The following is a 19,936-nucleotide window of genomic DNA, read 5'->3' on the forward strand; positions in this document are numbered from 1 at the left end:
TGCACAGACACGTCCGATTCGCCTACCGCAGCTCCCCTTTCGGTGCCATCAAACTGTGCGACTGGAAACGACAGATGTAACGATGCAAAACGATCGACGCTGCACGGTCCGAAAGAAAATCGGATGGCCCGTCTATTTTTGACAAAGGCTGTACACCTTGCGGCCCGCTCTGACTACATTACGTGCAGGCAATCTGCTCACATGACTGCACTGGTTGCCCTTCCTTTCTAAAGGAAATTAAACAGCCTGCACACCACCCAGAGAGAAGCAGGAGCATATCGCTCCGTAAGACATATCGCTCAGGCGCTTCAACGAACACTTTCGCGACTTGCAAAAGATGTGGGGATTTCGAAACAGAAAAGAAATATATTTTCAGAAGCATGTATTGACAGCCGCGGTGGACGTAAAATCTCAAATCACACGGCTAATTAACTAAGGTTCATTACCTTTTCAATTAATCCACGGAGGGACCATTTCACAGCTCCCGCAGAAGCCGGTTTTACTAGGGCTGTTAAGAGGGGAGTAGCCAACTCTTTCCAGTGCTACGAGTGCAGCCCAACATGACAACGCCCTTCACACCTCTCTGAGATTGAGTGGAGGTTATGTTAGAAACCAGGAAAACACGTTGCGATATCAATTTATGAAACTAAGAAACAAGTCTTCTCTAACTTTCGGAACGCGAGGGATTGAGGTGCTTTTTCCCTTTTCCTTCACCCACAAAACCGAAACTATGCGCATTAGACGGCCAGGAAACTCGGTGGAAACGCGAGTCGAATCTAAAAACGTTAATTGGACGGAAGGAAGAGTTTTCCCGCACTTGCGAGTGGAGCCCTAGGTCCAGGGGTTCAACAGCTTGCGCTGTACGAGTGGCCCGGTCAACCAGTTCGTCCATTTAGCGGAGCCTACCGGGAGGGAGGGGTGGGGAGGGAAGGCCTACATATCGCGACGTCCACAGATCGGTACTACGTCGTATTTCGCCCGGCAACAGTTGTGTGGGCGAAGTCGGCCTCTTCGACTTCCATCTATTCCGTATATTCCATTCCGCGTCAGTTAATTACGGCACATGTCGCTGTAGAAGAAACGAAATCTGACGAGAGGACAACGAAGAAGCCTCCAGCACCATTTTATGAGCGCAGCAATAATAGACTAATGGAATCTGCTTTCGGACGACACTTACCCACTTCGAAAATAAATGCGTAAACGGTTGACTGAATGATTAATTTATTCAGTCAATCATCGACTGTGTTTTTTTCTCCACTTAATGTTTTGAAGCGACATTCACACATCCATGCATTTCTGCAAAACAACTGCCCCCCCCCCCCCCCTTTTTTTTTGCTGAATGAGCGGGACCAATGCACGATGGGCTGCCTACTATACCCCTAACGTGGCATAAGTAGGCATCGCAGTTGACAGTATGTAGTGTCAGTTTAAGACGCTACACTGTGGGAACGCGCATAGCTCCGCATTCCCACTCTTAAATGTTTTCGTTTCCGGCCTAATTTCTGTTTATGCCCTGAGAGCAATGACTCTTTGTAGCGATGCCAAGCTGTCGACACTTCTCGCCTCACGCAGACCTCGCGTTCATCGGCTCCGTCTCACCTGAACAGCCAGAAAAAGGCGCAGGAAATCAGCACACTGCCACTACGGACACACTAATGCCTCGTTCACGTTTGAGCATTCGACGGAGCGAGCGAGCGAAATTCGCTGCCGCCGACACGCTCCTTTGTTCACACTTCTGAGCCAGCATGTCGCCGCCGTCGCCGCTTCGACTGCGAGCTCCCGTTAACCCTAACCTGACCACTCGACTGCAGCTACGTACGCCACGAAAAGCATACAGCTATGCTAAGTGCCGAAGGAAAAACGCGTTATCATTCTTCACAGAATCATGGCACATTTGACCCACATACTGCGGCAACAAGAGCTTCAACGTGTTATTTGCAGGCATCGTAAATAAAAAGGGGCATATTTGCCGCTCATACCAAGCAGAGCGTCTATCTTATTCCAAATGTTCTCCTATTGCATTCTTCCGTATTGCGCTGTTCGACCGGCGAAAAGAGGTCTCGGATAAAAAGTAAAAACTAAAAAGTAACGAAGCATATCAAATACTTTAAAAAAGCTAAAAAAGGTGAGAAGAAAAAAGTCAAAGAAAGAAAACAATAGCGGAAGCGCGATTCGAACTCACTACTTGTTCTGTAGCGTTGTGCGCTAACCACTCGACCACGCCAAGATTTTTTTCTCTCTTTATTGCATGGAAGCACTTTGAGCAATTTACCCAGGTCGCATTCCGCAACCTGTCAATACACAGTTACACCAGCATCGAGCTCTCACTTTGATCACACATCAAAATTCCGGGAGACATGCAGCCAGTAAATGTAACTAGGCAGGGGGTCGATCCAGCGCAGAATATACCCCCCGCACCATAGCACATAGTTCCCCGAACAGAGACTTCGATGAACGTGGTGGCTCTGCTTGGCGATCTGTCATGCGGCTCTTGCACAGGCTAAAAAGTCCCATGAGCACAAAAAGATCATATGGCGCCTCAGAAGTTTCTGGCCGAGATATGGCAGCAGAGAAATTTTTGCATCCTACGTCACGGCTGCATTTATAAAGTTGGAACTTCATGTTTCGATCACGATGAAAAATAGCGCAAAAAGTACACGAAGGACGACACGGACAAGCGCTTGCGGAGGCGTTTACATAAGGCAAACGAGGCGGTGTCTCAACATTAAGTTAAGGGAACACCACAACTCCTTAAAAGAACAGTCTGGAAATCTTCCGGACCATTGCCGCGCTTGTAGCATTAAAAGAGGACCATAACTCGAACAAGAAAAAGTGCACACCGCTTTTTTCTAAGGCCACCGCTCTTTTTAGACATCGTGACAAGCTGGTTCGTGAAATTATGGACGCTTACCATATTAAAAGAATGTCAAAATTTTTGTGTCAGCGAGCCGTCGGTTAACTTGGTAGATTGCGAATTTGATTTTTTAGCCTCTACTTTACCTTGATCTAATTATCTATTTAGGTTTCTCTTCCCTTTTTCTTCTTCCTTCTCCAGCAATGAGAGGCACGTGTTACTGTGTGTTACTGCCTATGTTATGACCTAGCTTCACAAAAAAGAGGCTGCTTCTTTTTGTTTTTGTTTTTTCCAAGTGACCAGTATTCATTGCGTGCTTCAGCAATAAACACCAGTTAGCGCTTGTCCGTGTCGTCCATCCGTCCTTCGTGTACTTTTTGCGCTACTTTTATTCATGAACGTTCACCAACTCGGTCAACTTCCGGCATTACTTCATGTTTCGAAGTGTACAGGCCATTGCTGCCATTCTAAAAATTACTTCTTGACCATCGGAGCATGCTGCCTGCTCTCACGACTTGCAACTAATGTTCTGGATGCCTGTGCGCACTATATTGTGCACTGGAACCATTTTAACATGTGCAGTTTCACAGCGCTGGCAAATTTAGGAGCGCCGGCTCTTCGGTCATGCTCTGCTACCATGGACGTAATTTTCGCTGAACACAGAGCTGTAACACAAACCTTCAAGGAAAAAAGCGCGACAAAGCTTCAAAACCGGCAAGCGCAGCAGCGAGGACACTAGTTTGCTGGTAACTAGTCTTATTTGTATGTAAACATTTCGGGAAGCAAAGCGATGACCGAGGGCTCGGTTTGTTTATACGCAGTCCAAGAAGGAGCGCAAAAGCTTCATAAACACGTAAAGTATTATGCATTACAAGTGCTCTATGTTTGTTTTTCTCTCATGGGCCCATCGCTCAGTAAATTACTCTCCTCATCGTTTTATATTTTGGCTGTGGCCATCACTTGTGAGCCGATGGTCGATTGCGAGTACGCTGTTGCCATGTTGGCCCCAGAGGGATGCTAACCGGTCGACGCCGCGGGCCACGCCGGCTCAACTTCCTCGCCTTCCTATTGGCTGATGGAATTCGGCGGAAAAAATCCGGCGGCGAGAATCGGTCCCGGACCGATTTGTCTTTCCGCCGAGATTTCCGGCGGATTCTCTCCCGCGGCGGTGGAATTCGCTCGCTCTCGCCGCCGAATCGTGAAGTGTGAACGAGCCACAGACATTAAAAATGCGCTTATTTCCGCGGCGAGCAGTGCATATTTAGTTTATTTTTATTATCACGCAAGCAATACAACGCGAGGTTCCAGCCCATCGCGTAAACGCGGCCGGTAGCCATGTTTGACCTTTGACCTTTAGAAAAAGAAAAAGAGGAAGAAAAAAAGAAGAAAAAGGAAAACAAGAAGAAGAAGAATAAAAGGAAAAGAAAAATCAGAAGAAAAAAGAGAAAGAAGAAGAAGAAAAAGGAAAAGAAGAAGAAAGAACAGGAAGAGAAGCTACGTCGGCTTTGGTTACGCAACCTACCGGGTTTAACTAAAGATAAACCCCAGCTAATTTTATTAACCTAGTACACTTGCAATCTACAAAGTTTGTCGAAGTACACGGCCCAAAGTGTTTGCTTATAAGTGTATATGGGGACGAATCTGCAACGTTCCCAATCTCGCAGGTGATCAGAAATTTTGTCCTTAATCTTTCTGTAGCTTAGACATATTTAGCAGCAAGGGTTTAGGAGCAAGTTACCCTTGGGCTGTATATTTTTGACAAAAACTGTACGCAGTGGAAGCAGCGAGTTGTTCGTTGGTTGTTTCTGCGCCTCAGCAGAACAAAATCTGGTCAGACTTCGTGAGTTAGATTCGCCCTTTGTATTGTGTATGGTTATTATATTCTTGATTTCTTTTTATATATACCGCCGCTGGGCAATGCTCCGGCGGTAAAAACGCTCCCCATTTATTGCCAGCATGTTACGTAATGATCTCGAAACCAAAGACGTCCAATGCTCGCTAAATCGGCAAAATATCCCGATGCTGCGCACTGTAACGAGTACAACGGAGGCGTCACGAGTGCCGCAGTGCATTCTGGGCAACCGTCGACGAGTGGCGCACTCACCTTCAGGCGCTGCTGCGCTCACGTGACGTCGTCGACGCCAACTTGGGTGAGGCGCGCGTGAGGGGACCGCGGGTTGGCAACCTGCGGTAGCAAAGAACAAAGGCGTTACTCAAACGCAGCACTGAGGAGAAACCGAGGTCCAACTGTAACCGTAAATTACCGCGTTCAATGACAGGGAGGCTGCACTAAGTTAGGAAAGGTAAAAAACAAAATAAATTTCAAACCCTTGAGTAGTATACACACGTATTTTTTGGTTGAGTGGTTCAGTCTTCGTAATGATACGTAAGCCACTACTATGCACAAATCACCACTTGTTATTTGCCTACAACCGCTACCTGATGTACAATAAAATTCATTTTCTCACCTGTTTCGGTTTTAACAGCCGACCGACGGCTGTGACGTCACAGTGGAGGCTACAGGTAACGTGAGCGATTGAAAAACTGCAGTATAATCACTTCTTCCTTCGCAGTTTCAGTTCACCACAATGCTAAAGCCAGACAACAGAAATCACAACCAGTGCAGAGGCAGCGATCATATCGCATGCAGTTTTTTCATCTGCGTTACAGACTCCACTTTGACGCCGTCTTCGGCTGTTGAAACCGAAGCAAAGATATGAAAATAAAAATCAATGATATATTATTAAGGGCTCATATGCATACACAGCAATGTCTTACGTGCCAGTAACAAGACTCAAGGTGTGACCAGAGTTTAGTGTCTTAATGGCTGCAGCTCCCCTTAAGAATCCTCGCTCTTTTGTATACGTGCACTTTGCTACTCATTAATCCCTGAACTATTATCCTCAACTATTATCCCATATCATCTCACATACACTTGGCATGCAGTCGCAAACTGCGAAGACCAACCGACGAGGACACAAAGCTCCGGTTTAACCACCAACTACGAAAGCGCCTGCACCCGTGGCCTACAGGGAAAGTGTGCCTAACTCTGATCCAATTAGGGTCCCTTAGGGTTCGACTCCCATCTCAAAGCCCTAGCTGGCAGCGCCTGCATGCCAACTCGGCCATGTCATGTGGTCGTCACACAACTAGAAGACCAATCAGCGCACAGCGATGCCAACTGCCAACTACACCATCTGGCAGAACTAATCCGACGATTTTTCGCTCACAACGTCCACAGCGGAGGCACCGGATTTTCTGGGAAATGATGTCTTTAACGATATCGCCCTGTAGAGACAGGTAAGTGATTTCGTTTTTCTGTGGATATGAGTGTATATTGCCTTCAAAACTGTATTTGTTGTTTTTTAACAGCCGCCGGCATGCGGCCTTATCACTCTGATTCGGGCACGCGCATCAATTCTGTATCCCGTGTTTGTTTATGCTCGTTGTCGCGAAAGATGCCCCGAGATCTGTCTCGAAGATTCCGATCACTTGCGTATGTTTCTACAATGTTCCAGGGTGCACTAGTAGCAGTTTGCGACGTCATCTAGATTGTTCTGAGCAGCCTTTAAATTGAGCGTTCACGAGTGTGACGGGAATTCTTTGTTCGACGATCGACGAGCACGTTTGTTGCTATCGCCGCCGCCGAGTTGCTTAGTTCTTTTGCGCGCGCAAGTCAGCCCAATAAAGAGTTTCTTCAGTGCGATCACCGACTCTTCATTTGTGTCATCGACCCTGGTCACCACCACGTGACAATATCATGTCATTTATTTTGTGGCAGTGATTGCGTGTAACCTTTCAGTCCTTAGGTATCCGGGCTGACTCAGGTTGAGGGGAAAAAAAAAAAAACTTTCCATTTAGTGAATGGTAAAGAGAGACAAACAGTCGATTTTTACACCAAACATCACAGGCAGTCGTAGTCCCCTCTACTGCGTCTCCTTTACGAGAGGCCGAAGACCGATGAGGCAACACAGATGGAAGTGCGCGGAGTTGACAGGAGCCCAGGACAACAAGGTACATACACGGTGACACACCCACCGGGGCAAAAGGGCACTTTATAGTTTCTTAGAGAAACATGGGAATACCACTGTGCTTTGACTCGATGCGAGCGCAGAGCCGCACTGCAAGGATATGTTTTCCCCCCTGCCGCACGGTCGAGGCTGCGTCCACTCGCGTGTTCGCGCGTCCTCGAGGTGAGCAGCACCTTCCAAACTTGTGTGCCACTATCTGGCGGCCCACTTTAGAGGGTGGGCTCACTTCTTTCCGTTTACTTGGCGAAATTCTGGAGCGCGAAGGCAAACTGAACCGCAGCAAACGCAAGTGCTCTCGAACTGGCGCTGTCTCCCGATGTTTGCGCGCCACTAAGGGAATGAAAAATGAAAACCGTCAGAGAACGAGACGCCAATGAGCTGGGCGCCACAGGTGCCGCCGGCGTTAGCAGCTGCATCGACAGAGGGGAAGGAATAAAGGAGCTCTTCCATCAGTAGCTAGAGAGAGTGCTACCTGGCGTCCCCATTTCTGCGAGCAGAGTTAAGTGTGCGCGCGCGCGCCGAGCATCGACTCCGATCGCAAATGGAGACACCAAACAACCGCACATCAGTGGTGTTGGGAGCACAGCTGAAGAAATCGAGCTCGCCACACTACAACATACTCGGGTGCCTAGCAAACCAGTATTTTCAAAATCCCCGACTTTTCCAGGTTTTCCCTGATTTCATTTCGAATTCCCCGACGAGTGAAGAGGCTCAAAAATTTACCTGCTGATGATAATGAGCATAGAGGAATAATTCAGAACAAAAAGCTATTCATTAATAATATTCTGCAATTTACAATAGTAAAAATGCTCTTATTAGGAAAGTTTGAACGGCCATTAAGAACGTCGAAAGTTTACTGAAAATTAAAAGCGCACTGATGCCAGCCTCAGAGCACGTGAGCCACTCACCCCGCAAACAGCCGAGCCAATCCATCCAATATGGCTGCGCGCGCGCTTGGCAGCATAGCTCGCCGATCGCTTTCGCGCTGGCCGCTGCCGGCGCGGTTATTCCTGCTTTTGTCGCGCACTATATATACACTCACGTAGCGCCTCCGCATATTTTATTGAGTACCCATATCACGTGCGTATTGGTTCTAATATTGTGGCAGCTCAGACATGCGCTGGCGCCATATCGCGCTTCGCCTGGCAAGAAAAAAAGAAACGGCATGGACAATATACTTGCTCTGCGCCAACTTAAAATGAAAATGCACTGCAAAATACATCGTGCGATTTTCCCTGACTTGGCGAAATTTTTGATGGTTGCTCTGACATTTCACTGATTTTACACGGTGCATAACATTTCCCTGAAAATTCCCGGTTTTTCTGGTTGCTAGACACCGTGCAAACCTACTACGGCGCACTGCCGCCACGAAGAGCGGTGGAAGTCCATCAGAGCTGCGGCCAGCCGACGGCGGCAGGCGTCGGTTCACCTCAACGTATATTCAATGGTGAGTTGCTAACAATAAGCGGCGTGACCAAGGTTGGGTGCTCATGGGGCTTGATTAATCAGCGGGGGAAAAAAAAAAAGTCGCATATAGACGTATCCCTCTCAACCAACTTCCCTGAAGGTAAGAAAATTCTCGACTACTGATGCGAAGGCAACACTGAAAATTATCAACAACAACAAAAAGGAATAACGCGAAAGTACTTCCCGTGTTCGAAAACAGGAGAGAATGCGCAGCGGTGAGAACAGAATGGAAAAGACGGTGCATCCATCTGGAAGCAGCTTCGATTCAGGCTGTGAGAGATGCCGTAGTCGAGGACTCCGGAAATTTCGACCACCTGGGGTTCCTTAACGTGCACTAACAACAGCACACGGGCGCCTTGCTTTTCGCCTCCATCGAAAAGCGGCCGCCGAGGCCGGGATTCGATTCCGCGTCCTTGGGAACAGTAGTCGAGCGCCGTAACCACTGCGCCACCGCGGCAGCTTCGATTGGTGTCTCGATGCTCGCACGCGATTTCGGTCATCGTGTCGCCACCCGGCGAACTGCCACGCAGTCCAGGGAGGGGCTCGCAGGCAGGGGTCGGCGCCGTGCCATTCAAGTAGCCTGCGAGCGGCCGAAACCAATCGGGAAAGTGAAGCGTGCAACCCGGGCAGCGCAAAGCACCAGCCCAGCATTCAGGGCGTGCTAGCAATGTGCGGCCCTTCATAGGACCAGCGCATTGTCAACGCACTCCAATACTGACCCGAGGTTTTGTGCTGCCTGGGTGTCTGCCACATACGGGCCACAGGCGTCCGGTCAATCGCACAGAGGCCATCCGATCTTGGCGGCCGAAAACATCGACAGAGGGCGCAAGTGGCGTGTCTCTTAGAAGTGAAGCAGAAGGAAGTGTAATAACAGAGGCTGAGCCCCCAAAAATGGCAAGGAAGAGGTCGAGAAAGAAAAGGTACAAAAAGAAATTTAACACTAGTATCAGCTACATAAACATGCAAGGAGGTAGAAAAAGAGCGAAATGGCTAGAGATAGAACAGCAGTTGAAGGATGACAAAATACGCGTGTACGCTCTTTGCGAGACTCATCTCATGGATCTAGAAGATCCCCCGTTTATAGAAGGCTACGTCTGGGAAGGGTGCAACAGAACGAGAACGGAAAAAAGGGTGGAGGGGTAGTATGTTGATACACCAGGGAACAAATTGGCAAAGAATTAAATCATCTTGTAAACAACATATCTGGGTTTCAGGAACAATTGCCGGCATAAGGACATGGCTAGGGGTAGTTTATTTAGGAACAAGACATCAATGCAGGCAAGAAAACAGGGATCTTGTTGAATGTCTCAGTGACGATATAAGCCAGTTTGGAAACGGGGCCAATATTATTCTGCTGGGGGACATGAACGGCCACATCGACGATCTGGGTGAATACACGGATTGTAACGGGAAGCTAATGCTAGATTTCTGTGAGCGACACGATCTGGTTATAGTAAATAGAGAAACAAAATGTGAAGGCCAAATCACGTGGGAATTCCGCAACAGGCAAACGACCATTGACTACTGTCTAATATCGCAGAAAATTTATAGCAAGGTCACAAAAATGGAAATAGACGAAGAAGGGGAGTGTAGTCTGGGAAGTGATCATAAACGTATTAGTCTGCAGATGGGGCCCTTGATGAAAAGAGAAGTGGAACTTAGACAAAACGTAAATGCAAAATTAAACGACGATCAAATAGCGCAGATAGCAGCAGACATAGAGGAAGCAATAGAGAAAAGCCCTATGGAAGACTTGTATTATGAACAGGTAGAACTACTCATAAGGAGGAAAATTAAGGAGGTTAAAGTAGCAAACCGCTGGAATGGAAAGAGGAAGCCACGGAGCTGGTGGAATAAGGAAATCAGGGAAGCTATTGAACAACGACGGGCTGCTTCAAGGGAACACCGAGTGGCTAAGAAAGCACAGGTATCTCAGGAGGAAATCGACCAAAAATGGGAATCATATCGGCAAAAGAAACTTGAGGTGCAGGCCCTCGTCCAAAGTAAAATAAGGCAGTCCACCGATCGCTGGATGGCTGACATACACGATGCCTCTAGAGGCGGAGCAAGAAAATTCTGGAACCATATAAGCTGGCTCGGAAGAAGAATCAAAGAAAGCAGGATCGGATTCAAGATAACGAGGGAAATTGTTTAAAGGGTGACAACGCAGTGAACTACATTACATCAGTTATAGCATTCCACCCACCCACCCGTCCGTCCGTCCGTCCACATATATGCGAAGCTGAAATCAAAGGGTCCGAGAACTAGACGCCAAGATTATACATTCCTACAAGGCAATTACATTATTTTCCACTTCTTGGACAGGCTCTTATTTAAGCGAGCGAAACAAATAATCATTGCAGTCATTTTTCTATCCTGCGTGAGGGATCGTTCAAGAACCGCACATGAACAAGGGTAAATTGATGTCCATTGTTATAGGGCTATCCTATAACGATGTAACATATCCTACATCCGATTAAAGGCATCCCCCTTGTATGCTCTCTCTGCGCAGCACATTGTAAAATATGGGCAGATAGAAAAATGCGATAACTTATAATCTATCGTGCTTTCTGATGATAGATTAATGTCATGCATAGAAAAGGTATCGATAAGACAGAAGCTGTTAACTTTCAAAATGACGAGTATAACTGTAGGGGTTTTTTTTTTTTTTTTTTGAACTACTGCACGTGTACCCGATGTCCACGGAAAAGCAAGGCGTTTGTATAGACTCTTGCATTGCGCCTGTGCTTCGGACTTATTTTTGGCAGAGTGCGATAACTTGTCCCGACGTCGGAAGGTAGCGATGTTTTAAAAGTAGTACGAAACGTTGACTTTCTTATTCTACTCGGAAGGAAAACTGAACTGCTCGACGAAACCTTGGGGAGCATTTTGGGAATTTTCGAAGAGTGCTTGAACACTCTCACTTTGATGCATGAACTGCCGCAGTCTCCGCTTTTCTGAAAAACACATTTGTTGGGTGAATGAATCTAGGGAGAGAAACTCGCTTTTAGCACACTCGAAATTGATGAAGCGAGCGATTACGAGGCTTTGTTTTCGTAATGCCTTAAACAAGTCCTGCTCGCACACACTTGGAGAGCCTCAAGAAACAAGCAGCTCGTCTCAGCACCGCAGGCTACCCCAGTGGTTTGTCGGTTGCCGAAAACATTCTAAAAGAAAAAAAGACAGAAGTTCGGGCAATGGGTAGCATTGAGCAAAAGGAATTGAGAGGCAAGAAATTGTGGTCGTACCTTATAAATCCATAAGGTATCGCACACAACGTAAAGGTCTTTTTTTTTTTAGCCCCCGTGAAACTGATGCAGCTATGTCACGCGACGGAAGCCGAAACCCGGATGCAAAATAAAGCATCAGCAACTATTGCATGTGATCGAATAAAGTTACCTTGCACATACATCGGCCAGATAGATATATAGATAGATGGGTGTACTGAAAGGAAAGGCAGAGAGGTTGGCCGGAATGATTAAAATCTGGCCTGCTACTCTGTACTGCGGAAGGGGAGAAGAAAGCAGATCATGATGGGTAACGATGTGGGCATATGAAATATATATACAGGCACGGCAGCTTGATTTACAAGCGCGAATCAAGTCCGCTGGCGCAAAAAAAAAAAGAAAAAACGACAAAGAGCTCGCACTGCCTGGACATCCTTCCTCTTGTCCTGCCAAGCGCACAACAGCAGTTCCTTCCGACAGAGGCCTCTTGTCCAAACGCTTCAAAGAAACGGCCAGCACATTTCATTCACATGCATACACTGAGCACGCCAATAATATATGGCCGATGTCTTAACGAAAGGTTGGAGAGCAGATTACAATGTACGAAGCATTACATCGGGTTTCTGTCAAAACAATGTCGTCACTGTGAACACAGACTTGCTAACCCGACAATCCCGGCTGTGAAGTCCTAGGAGAAACTATGTGTGACAAGATAAATCTTCGAGGCCAACGCAATAGCGCATGTCGAGGCATCTTGCGTCAGCACGATCCTTCCATTCATATTTAAAAAAAAAAAAATAAAAAAAAATAAAAAAAAACTATATACATAGGTAGGTGTAGGTGATTTGCGAGGTTGCTGTGGTGTCCGTATCCCATGTATCGCTGTGTATTGTCTGTGCTGTTGTATCATATTTATTCTGGCCCTTTTGCATACAATTCATTACTAAGTTCAGCGCTTGTCCCAATTCTTACTGTCTGTGTCTTTCATGTCCACTGCTCAATATTCATCTCTGTGGACACCTCAACCACGCCGTAAGGGAAGGGAGGAAGGTGGGCGAGAAAGAGGAGCGGTAATGGAGGTTTATGGAGTAATTTCGATCACCACGTGCACTCACATCGCACAGCACACGGACGAACGCAGCTCCGTTTCGCCTCCATCGAAACGTGGCCGCCACGGTCGGGTTCCAACCCGGTTACTCCGGTTCAGTAGCCGCGCTTCCTAACGATGCACTGAGCCACTATGGCGGGTATTGTCCGGAACTTATCATACACCTGTTCCACCGTCTCAACCTGACGAAAAACGTCACACCCGGGGTCAGAGCTTCTGAATGCAACATCGGAACTCTGCATCAACACCAAAATACAAGATATGTTGCTTCCGTTTTCTTCCAGTGTAACAGATATCAGTGATCTGGAAATCTGGTGCTTTTTTTTTTTCTTTTTTACAGCCTTACAGAACGCTCGAAGTCCCCGCGCAGACATCAACTGGGGCTAATTTTAGAGCGTCATGCGGCAAACATCGCCCAACGGCAGCTTTAGTCAGAGAAAGACTTATATGTACTGTCGTGACGCTGGGGCTACGTCGACCCGGCCTTCACTTGGTAGCGTGCAGAGACTCGGGGTTGAAGTAGGATTGAATCTTCGAAGTTGGTGAAATATGTACAAGCAGGTTTAAAGGCACTTTGAGAAACTTATTTACAAGATTATTTACACGAAAAAGAAGGGTACATCAGCAAAATGGCAAGCGTTAAGAGTTCATAGCGAGAAGCGACTGGATGAGCCGTTTACCCAGGGCCCAGAGCGACATTTCGTGCTCTGCAGCGTCCTTAAAACCCCCTATGTCCAGCCCCTCTCTGAAGATGCTGACCAACCAAATCCAGGGCACGCCCCTCAGGTATCGGCATCCAATCGAACACATCACTGCACTGATGGTCTGAAGCACTGACTGGTCCGGCATTCACTCGTTGGGCGTGATCACTTGTTGGCGGGAAAAGCTTGGGAACGGCGAGGAGAGGAGGTACATTTCTATTCTTCAGCAAAGAAACCACAGGCTGGTTCTGACAAGGGGTTTTACTTCTCAGAAACCCGAGTGCACGTGGCGCCGCATCCGCTCCCAGCATTGTCCGTTTTCGACAATTGCAAATCTTTCCTGCATTCCTGGGAAATCACTTAATGGCTGTATGCGTCATGCTCCTTTCTTGTCCTGCACGTCAGCGGACATGTCACTCTGTCGTCTCCTTTGAAAAGTAGACATTCCTCACTGGACGATAGCTCTTCTCGACTGGAAGGGTGAACAAAAGAAAGCACTTCCTGCTATTTCCCGCAGGGGGACGTTTCTTTGTGTTTTTCCAGACGTTCTCTTGACAGGGTCAATTTGGCATTTGCAGGTTGTCCACAAAGCAAAACAGGCTTACAAAACAGGATTCCTGGAAACAGGCTCACTTAGAGCCATTGGACCATCACCACATATTCACAATACTTTTCCATGCCCACAGGCGAACAATAGAGCGCGCAAATGCGGATGCTTGGTCGTAACAGCCTCCTCCCCCGCCAGAAGAGTCTCGGAGGGCAGCAGTCCCAGCTGCTGCATGAAGAGACGACTTAATGGCCTGCACGTGAACGCTTGAAGCTCGCTGTTGCTTGTCGCGTTGTCTTGATTGTTGTAGGCCAAATTGCTCGAGCTGTCTGAAACTCAACCACATGTCTAAACAAGCACTCGGCTCCCGTCTGAAGAGACCAGGTCAAAAGAAAACTGCCATTGTTGTTCGAGAAAAGCCCACTCTCAAGACGTTCAGGACCCACGTATTCCTAGAAAACCAAACGTGCTGCTTTACATAGTCACACATATACAAGCGCACGGAAAAAAAAAAAAAAAAAAACCTGATTATCAATTTCGATACATGGTGAGGAACATCTCGGACCGCTTAGAAAGAGCGGCTAAGCGCGTCCGCATTCCCATTTAACTTCCCCTTTTTGTATCTTATTTCAAAATTGTACTGCTGTAAAATCAAGCTCCACCTAAGAAGGCGACTGTTCTTCGATGTCGCAGTTTGCAGCCAAGCCAGGGGACAATGGTCCGTCTCTACGGTGAATTTGGCCCCTCCAAGATAGCACTGCAATTTTTGAATGGCCCATACAATGCAAGCGCATTCTTTCTCTGACGCGCAATAAGCCCTCTCTCTAGAACTCAGTTTTCTGCTCAAGTAGAGCACGGGGTGCTCATTACCGTCGTCATCTCTCTGGCAGAGAACAGCACCTAACCCTCGATCACTGGCATCACACTGGACCGTGAATTCTCGGCCATAGTCTGGAGCTCGCAATACCGGACGGCTAATCAGCACAGCCTTCAGGTTTACGAAGGAGGCTTCCTTTTGTTCGTCCCAGACTACATTTGTCGGTTCTGTCTTGCGGAGAGCGTCGGTCAGAGGGCTAGCCAAAGCTGAATAGTTAGGGATGTAGTGATTGTAGTACCCAGTCAGACCTAGGAATGCTCGAATTTCCGTCTTCGTGCTCGGCCGCGGGTAGTCTGCTACCGCAGAAATCTTAATCTCGCTGGGTTTCCTGAAACCTTGACCTACATTGTGACCCAAGTAGTCCACGGTCGCCCTTGCCAGGCAACATTTCTCGGCCTTTACGGTTAGTCCAGCTTGACGCAAAAGGCTCAGTACAGCTCTTAGATGTACCATATGGTCCGCCCATGAGTCGGAAAAAACCGCAATGTCGTCCAAATAAGGCACCGCGAATGTTTCACACCCCTTTAAAACCCTATCCATGAGTCGGGAAAAACAAAATGGAGCATTTTTGAGCCCGAAACTCATCATTGTTGGCTGGTAGCTGCCCGTCGGAGTGACGAAAGCCGCGTATCTGCTGGCGCGCTCAGTGAGCGGTACTTGCCAGTATCCTCGAGTAAGGTCCAGCGTAGTCACATATGCCGCTCTACTGACCTGTTCTACTCTCTCCTCAATATTCGGAATAGGATACACTTGATCCCTGGTGAGAGAATTTAGCTTTCGGTAGTCTACCACAGGCCTAGGGTCTTTACCTGGAGCTTCTACTAAGATCATAGGCGAAGCATAATCGCTTTCCGAGGGTTTTATTACTCCCAATTCCAGCATGCGAGTTACTTCCCTATCCAGAATTTCTCTTTGCCTTGGAGAAAATCGGTAGCACCTTGATCGCACTGGCACGTCTGAAGTCAGCTCAATATCGTGCTCAGTCAAATCAGTCCTGCCTGGCCTGTCCACGAAGCAGGCCTCAAACTCGGTTATTATCTCGCCCAGATCGGACAGCTGGGATTTCTTTAGTTCTCCTCTCTGCTCCGTCTTTTTGAGAAGCTCCTGAGCGTTGCTTCCTTTTCCGCTGAGGCAAATCAAGTTGTCCCCCATCTCCTCGGGAAGGTTTAACGTTAGATTTACCACGGCTTCCCTCTGCACATAAGGCTTCATAAGATTGCAATGATAAATGCGCACTTCTTTACGCCTATCGGGGATTTTCACTGCGTAGTTAGTGTCAGAAAGCTTTGCAACGACTTCAGCAGGTCCTTCCCACTGTACTTCGAGCTTATTCTTGGGATCATTGGCTTGCTCCATAGCTAAGTCCTCTCGGGTTCCACTTAGAAGTCTCGTGAGATTACTAGACACCGGCGGCAAGAGGTTACTCTCTAGAACGTCCTCATTCCGTGTCTTATCAAGCTCACTTTCTAGTTGACTTATCTGAGATGCCTCGCTCTCAAAGTTTTCTGACCGGCTATCTTCCGCATCGACCACTGTTTTAACTGCCGTTTCTTCCGCTGTGGATTTTTCTGGAATGAGCAGTGTAGCTAGTTCTCGCGCCTTTGAACGTGTTAAGGCTGGCACAACTCTGTCTCCGAAAAGGATGCCCCTCTTTCGCAGTAGCATGTCCGATTTGTTAGAGAACAAATACGGATAGCACTTAGGAAGCTTTCCTGAAACGGCAGCCTCGGTTGTTAACTTGCCGAAAGGGCCCTCGATGACCACGTTCGCGATCGGCAAGCACACACTCTGTTCCTCAACTACCTGTCGGATCCATGCACACTGTCCTGTATAGTCGGAAGGCGATACATACGCCGGATGGACAACATCCATCGTTGCGGCCGAATCGCGCAGTACCTTGCAAGGCTTCCCGTTGACTACTAGGTCATGCAGGTAGGGTTCTAAAAGCTGCATATTTTCATCGCAGTCCCTGACATACGAGAAAGCAATCTTTTCTTTCCGGCAGTTGACGGCAATGTGACCCTGCTCATTACACCTAAAGCATGTGAGCGGCTTCCTAGCCTCAAGCTTATTCTTTGTGTTCTGCACGTTGGTCACTTCCCCACTTTTCTCACTGCCGTCCTTTCTAGGGAATTTGCCTGAAGAAACCTTCATTTCTTCGTTTCCAACTCTAGCAAAGTGCCTTTCCTGACGGTTATTCACTCTCAACTTGGGATTGCGGGGCCTATCCACTGCTGGGTTGCTGAATTGTCGGCGCGAAGCATACTCCTCAATAAGTTCGGCAGCTTCAGTTGCCGACTTAATTTCGCCTCGGTCCTGTAACCAATTTCTTTCTTTTTCTGGGAGGCAGTTATAAAACTGCTCCAAAAGAATTCGCTCGACTACAGCGTCCCTATCACTGTAGGAATCTGTGCTCTTTAGCCACTCGCCCAAATTGACTCTTAAATTGTACAGGAATTCAGGGTAACTCTCGTCCCTGGACTTAGTAGCGTTCCGAAAACGTTGTCTGAACGCCTCGGCGCTAAGCCTATACTTTCTCAGAAGGCAAGCTTTGACCTTCTCGTAGTTGTCCGCGTCCTCCTTGCTTAGCCGCGCGACAACCTCCGCTGCCTCGCAGGGCAGAACCGTCAATAATCTCTGAGACCACGTGTCTCGCTGGAAGGACAGTTTTTCGCAAGTTCGCTCAAAGTTAGCCAGATACAGACCGATATCCCCTGATATCACATATGGCTGCATGTACTTTGACATCTTGAAATCTGCCTCCTTGTTGAGACGAGGTACCGCTAGCTGGGGACAATCGCCCGACCTCTTGCTCAACTCTAGTTCTAATTTCCGGAGCTCAATTTCTAGCTCCAGCTTTTTTGCTTCTCTTTCAATTTCACGCTCTTTCTGCTGTCTGAGCTGTTCCTTTTTTTTGACCGATGAGGTTCCATGCTTCACTGAGCTCCTCATCATCGGTTCCCAGATCAGTGATTGCCTTTATAATCAAGGGTTTTCGTGCCAAACCACTTGTATCAATTCCCAATTCCTCACACAATAGCAACAGGTCCGGTTTCTGCAGCTTTTGTAGGTCCATGATCGCTCCGAGTGTCGGCTACTTCCAAAACAACTGTGCAAACTACCAACCTAAAGGCGTTTCCACACTCTCTTTACCAGTTCTAAAATCTAACCCTGTTCTAGAACCTGGTCCACATCAGAAGAAAAGCCAAGCACTCACCCACACATGCGATCGATGTTCCGAGCTGCCCTCTTGGCCGATTGTTGCTCCTGCTTGTTGCTTGAGATGCCACCTCCGATCACAAGGTGTTGTGGCTTGTAGCTTCAGATCCACCTCCAATCACCAGATGTTGTGGCTTGTAGATTCAGATCCCACCGCTGGGCACCAGTCGTTGTGCTTGTAGATTCAGATCCCACCTCCAGTCATCAGATGTTGTGGCTTGTAGATTCAGATCCCACCGCTGCCACCAGTTGTCGTGACGCTGGGGCTACGTCGACCCGGCCTTCACTTGGTAGCGTGCAGAGACTCGGGGTTGAAGTAGGATTGAATCTTCGAAGTTGGTGAAATATGTACAAGCAGGTTTAAAGGCACTTTGAGAAACTTATTTACAAGATTATTTACACGAAAAAGAAGGGTACATCAGCAAAATGGCAAGCGTTAAGAGTTCATAGCGAGAAGCGACTGGATGAGCCGTTTACCCAGGGCCCAGAGCGACATTTCGTGCTCTGCAGCGTCCTTAAAACCCCCTATGTCCAGCCCCTCTCTGAAGATGCTGACCAACCAAATCCAGGGCACGCCCCTCAGGTATCGGCATCCAATCGAACACATCACTGCACTGATGGTCTGAAGCACTGACTGGTCCGGCATTCACTCGTTGGGCGTGATCACTTGTTGGCGGGAAAAGCTTGGGAACGGCGAGGAGAGGAGGTACATTTCTATTCTTCAGCAAAGAAACCACAGGCTGGTTCTGACAAGGGGTTTTACTTCTCAGAAACCCGAGTGCACGTGGCGCCGCATCCGCTCCCAGCATTGTCCGTTTTCGACAATTGCAAATCTTTCCTGCATTCCTGGGAAATCACTTAATGGCTGTATGCGTCATGCTCCTTTCTTGTCCTGCACGTCAGCGGACATGTCACTCTGTCGTCTCCTTTGAAAAGTAGACATTCCTCACTGGACGATAGCTCTTCTCGACTGGAAGGGTGAACAAAAGAAAGCACTTCCTGCTATTTCCCGCAGGGGGACGTTTCTTTGTGTTTTTCCAGACGTTCTCTTGACAGGGTCAATTTGGCATTTGCAGGTTGTCCACAAAGCAAAACAGGCTTACAAAACAGGATTCCTGGAAACAGGCTCACTTAGAGCCATTGGACCATCACCACATATTCACAATACTTTTCCATGCCCACAGGCGAACAATAGAGCGCGCAAATGCGGATGCTTGGTCGTAACAGTACGCTGCCTCCCGACTTGAACGTGCATCGGCGATCGCGCTCCAGGCTGCGATCGGTGCGGCGCGTTCTGCACAAATTTATTCTCCCTCGTGGCACAGAACGATTGGAGGAGGCCATTTCCACTGTGTGCGCTTAGCATTCCTCTCCTAAAGAGAGAAAGAGCGTGTTGTAGAAAAATCGCTTTCAATGCCATCCATTATCATCCATGATGTATCAACAACCCCGTAGACAGCCTGTATAGATTTGAGCTGTTCAGACGACGCCACGTTTGGAAGGAAGCAGACTAGAGAGTTTTTGCATCCAGCCTCGTGCAAGAAGCGCCGACGACGTCTTCGGATCTCCGAATCGCAGAGGGTAAAAAAAAAAATAATAAAGAACACGTTTATCGCCGGTGCCGACTGGCGCCAAAAGAAGTCGCGACGCTTCGCGTCTCGGCGGAGAAACTCGCCAGCGCAAAGAGGAGAAACGAAAGGCGCTATCTCCCGAGGAATTAGAACGGGGGCGAGTTGTCTCTCGCCCGGCCGGGACCGCGCCGAGGCTGCGCGCGCAATTCCTGACACGATCGCGACAAAACCGGAAGCCGCGCGCTCCAGCGAGGACAACTCGAGCACGCGACAGCGGCCGGGCGCCGCTTGCGGAAGCTTGATCCGCTCCTTGGGAAGAGCACCAAAAACTTGG

General features: G+C 48.1%; 1 protein-coding gene across 2 annotated transcripts in view; it reads right to left on the reverse strand.

The window, feature by feature from the left end:
* Positions 1–19,936, reverse strand: part of LOC146187421 (uncharacterized) — a 175,650-nt gene that overhangs the window by 77,458 nt on the left and 78,256 nt on the right. For both annotated transcript variants that reach the window (XM_084607673.1, XM_084607675.1), the window contains exon 2: positions 4,959–5,039. The gene's annotated coding sequence lies outside the window, so the exon portion shown is untranslated. The remainder of the gene's footprint in view (positions 1–4,958; positions 5,040–19,936) is intronic.

Source organism: Amblyomma maculatum, chromosome 6 (genome assembly GCF_055883805.1).
Source record: "Amblyomma maculatum isolate TAMU_Amacu chromosome 6, ASM5588380v1, whole genome shotgun sequence".
Taxonomy (NCBI): domain Eukaryota; kingdom Metazoa; phylum Arthropoda; class Arachnida; order Ixodida; family Ixodidae; genus Amblyomma; species Amblyomma maculatum.